This window comes from Pseudomyrmex gracilis, unplaced genomic scaffold (genome assembly GCF_002006095.1).
Source record: "Pseudomyrmex gracilis isolate BER0280 unplaced genomic scaffold, ASM200609v1 scaffold_0, whole genome shotgun sequence".
Lineage (NCBI taxonomy): Eukaryota > Metazoa > Arthropoda > Insecta > Hymenoptera > Formicidae > Pseudomyrmex > Pseudomyrmex gracilis.
The window spans coordinates 88,885-93,159 of NW_018020584.1; the positions used below are offsets into that span (position 1 = coordinate 88,885).

At 36.6% G+C, this 4,275-nt stretch overlaps 1 protein-coding gene across 1 annotated transcript in view; it reads left to right on the forward strand.

Annotated features, from left to right (window-relative positions):
- Positions 1-608: 608 nt before the first annotated feature.
- LOC109851650 (protein tweety) overlaps positions 609-4,275 on the forward strand; it is a 17,397-nt gene continuing 13,730 nt past the window's right edge. Inside the window, exon 1 of the mRNA XM_020421935.1 lies at positions 609-971. The gene's annotated coding sequence lies outside the window, so the exon portion shown is untranslated. The remainder of the gene's footprint in view (positions 972-4,275) is intronic.

A 4,275-nucleotide genomic window follows, 5' to 3' on the forward strand; every position in this document is an offset into this window, starting at 1 on the left:
GGTTCGACGCGTGTTGACGAGCTTTAAGCCTCTTGCACAATGCGAGAGAATAGTGATAGCGATAAGCCAGACACAGAATTCCAACTCGTCGGAAAATTTATCGCTATTGCTTATTTCGTTTTCTGATCTGCATTGATACATGTGTATTTTTATATGTTAGATTCCGCTGTTCCTACCGTTATTTATAGATATAAACTCTTATAACTGGTGTTATTTCTATCGCTATTCCTTCCATTGTGCAAGAGGCTTTAGCAGTAATCATCAATTTTGTTAACGTGACTTTATTTTAAGTTACGTATCTTTAAAAACGTGACTAAAGTAAAGTCACGTGACAGGGTGAGAGAAAAAACAACACGAGACTAAAGTCACATGACTTTACTGTAGTCACGTTTTTAAAGACACGTGCTCTCGGTGCTGGCTCATAGCACGGAATAGAACCGCACGGTTGTGGACATAGAGCCATGTCCACGTTTGAACGTACGTACCGACAAATCGTTCGTGGCTACGTAGATGCCAATGTGCACCACTCATGAACATTGCGCTTGCTTACAGGGCGATAAAGCGATTACACATTTTCTTATGGGTCTGGCCGCTCTCAGTCTTCTCTCTGATAAAGAAACAAAGTGCATCGTGTTATTTATAATTGTATATATTTCTTTTCGCAATACATACGTAAGAATTGTTGCACTTGATTTCTTTTTTCTTTATTCTCTTGAATCTGAAACATAAGTCCGTCTCGCCCTAAATGCAAACAGTGCAGAAAGTCCAGTCGTACGAACGAACCTGATGTAATCTTTCGCGCAAGCGGAAACGCGATTGGTCACAACGACGCCCTACGCCTCGTCGTCGTCGTCGTCAGTCGTCGCTTCGCTCGTCAGTCGAGTTCAGACCGTCATTTGGTGTGTGTTGTTCGTCGTTCGGTTGAGCTTACGTACGCAAGCGTACGGAATTTGTCACTTAAAAAACCCAAGGTAAGAATTGCCATCGTATCGTTACGCTGTTCGTGCAAACATTCGCCGCGAATCGATAATCGTTATTTTATGAGATTTGATCCTTGAATCGTTAGTCGACAAGAGGATAAAATCATCGTCGCGCTTCTGTCACGCTAGAGGCATCGCCGAGTAGTGTGAGGACATCCTCGGACTCGCCCTAACGATATACATATATATATATATATATATAACCGCAACGCGCGATATGTGTTTGCCCGGCACGATGTGGTAAGTTTCCTCGACTTGAACACAACAAAGATAGTGAGATCTCTCCGTTTTCGAGATTTAAGACAGAAAAATAACGACAGAAAGAGAGAACGTTGTATGTATATAGAAAGAGAGAAAAAGAAAGACAGAGGAAAGTGGAAGGAAATAGAGGAGCCTGATGGCGCTCACGACCACCTTCGTGTGTATTCTCGGGGATCGATACACACGGTACACACTCGGGACGATGATGTGTGGGTGCAAGAATACATTACGCGAGCTTCTCTCCTGCGAACGGGGACTGTGTGCGTGTATGTGTGTGAGAATGAGAGAAAGAGAAAGAAGGAGAATGAAGTGCATGAAGCTGGATTTCAAACAGGCTCCGGAACTGAAGAAATCCCACCAGATGTTGCGCACAGCGTGGTCCAGGAGTCTGTTAAAAGAGCTGAGCGCTCGTTAAAATCGTTCGGAGCCGGCTAAAGTAAACTGAAATGTGTGAGTTTTTCTTACGAAAGAGAAACTTCTATAACATTACGTCGCGAAGAGTATTAAACGGACTCATTTTCTTTGCGTATGCAACGCAAGACGACAAAAAACGTCATCGTTTTCGTTGTCATCGTCATCGTCGCATCGCGCGACGACGAACAATGAAGTAACAACGTGATCGAAGACGGGAGATCGATGACTTTTTACATGCTATACTATGTTGTGCGCCGAAAACGTTTAACAATACATGATATTCTCGCAAAAAAATTTCATGAAAAATATTTGTGTCAATATTTAGAGATTTTGCTGTGAGTATGTGTATATATACATATATATATGTACATGACAAGTAAAATATATATATACATATATATATCTTTTTCTACAGACCTGCTCTTTCAAACTGTGTGCATTGTTCTTATATTCTGCATATTATATTATATTTCGCATTTTACTGCTGTCTTCTCTTGAGATCCGAGAGAGAAGATGTTTTTCTAAATTTAAAAAAACTTAAAAATACAACAATGAAAAACTTTCCAAGTTTTTGCATCTGTTTCGAAATAATATTCGCAATCCTCGTGTACTAGATTGATAATATTACTCTGCAATTATTCAAACGAACCGTAACTATTTCTACTAGCAAACATTTCGCGAACATCAACTATAATATCAAGAAACACAGTAATTGCGTCATTTACCTCACGTGTGTAGATTTTGTCAGAAACATGAAAAATCTTGAAATTTCGCGGGCGTTATCTTAATAATTGTTATCTGAAAAAAATAAAAATACATAGTTAATTTTAGATCATCAGCAAATGTGAGATTGCTTCTTCGCAATATTTGCGATATTTGATTGTGATCTGCGATCGAAATGTTCATCGTAAAAAGTACTTTCTTTCAAACGTGAGTCCAACATTTACGAAGTTGCTTCCAAAGTCTGCACGATTCTATAGGCGACGTTGTAGTCACGTTTATAGTCGATCGATCGCAGCCGTTGCATGTTGCGATACCAACTTGTGTGAAATCGGTCGATGACATTTTTTGCGTGATGACAACACGCGCGATTCGCGCGATACGCTCGAGTCGGCAGCTGGCGGTTGGTTACCATTTTAATGCCAAAACAAGCGATCTACTTGCTCTTTTATTAAAACACTTGTGAAGACCGAGTTGCTGTTCTTCACAAAAAGAAGACATGTTCTATATTTATATGATAGAATAAAACTTCTGAAATTATTTATAATTTTAGCGAAATTTTCATAATATTTTTCTTCCAAAACTTTTATTTTTGTTTTATTTTTTTTCCAGAAATTATGTACATATATAGGAAAGTCGTCATTATCATTTTTTCTTTTTTATCCACTTAAAAACTTGGAAAATTTTTTCTCAAAAGAGTTGACCACTCTTGTGACAAGCGTTCCTTTCTTTCTTTCTTCCTTCACTTGGTATTGCGAGAAAAAGAGAGAGAGAGAGGGGAGGGGGAGGAATATAAGCGCTCTTTGGTTGCGTTACATATGCACATTCTACACTTTATGAACTTAAAACGAAGCAAGCGTAGCGCATAGTTTGAGCAAGACGAAGAAAAAGATGTAAAAACGGAGAAAAGTGTAAAAAAAGAGCAGATATATTTATGTACAGATTTGACCAGACCTATAACAGTGAATTTAGTTCATACTTTAAAAACTAAGCAATGTAGATTTTATTTGGATACACTTTTGTTTGCCTAAATTAGTAGTGTTTTATTTATTTATACTTTTTGTATTAAAATATACTAATTTTCATAATTATATTACTTGTCGATCAAAAAAACCACAACTTTATTCTTGTTATTCACACTCTTGTTTTCTTTCTGCTTTTGTTTAATATACGCTAATTTTATCTTCGTTTAAGTTTGACTTTCTGTAACTAGTACATGAATTATTAACTATTATATATTTTGGTCAAACTTTTTAGCTTTGAAACTGGTATATTGATCGGAGAATAATGTCTATTGCGGAAACTTAAATTTTGTACAAAATTAGTTATTATTTTAATAAGTTTGTAGTACTAAACTATTTGTAAGTTTACAATCGAGAAGCTGATAAAATTTAAAATACAAGAACACTTTTGTTGAACAAAATAGAAATTTGTAAAGCTTGACAAATGGAAATTTAAAATAGATGCGCTTTATGGTTGTGAGAATAAAATAAAACACAACGCAACGCATGCATTGCACGATGTTAAGAAAAACCGCACTAAAAGACCCACGTGAAGTTGGCCCCCCAACATTAAAAAAAANAAACTTTTTTTATGTCAATCGTTTGCACATTGTTTGCACAGTTTGGCACACTTCGATTTTTCGTTTGCACACCGCTCAATCNAAAGTTATATTTAAAAAAAGTTTCGGGGGGCCAATTTCACGATAGCCCCCCAACTTTGTCCAAATTTGTTTTGAAACTTCTTAATGGATAGATTTTCGTTTGCACATTACAAAAATACCTGATATTTTGTTTGCACACTTCTACTTTCAAACTTATGGGCAAATTTATAAATAAACGTCGTCTATAGCAATATACCTAAAACTTGGTAAAATCTATTTTAAAAATTGATTAATCGA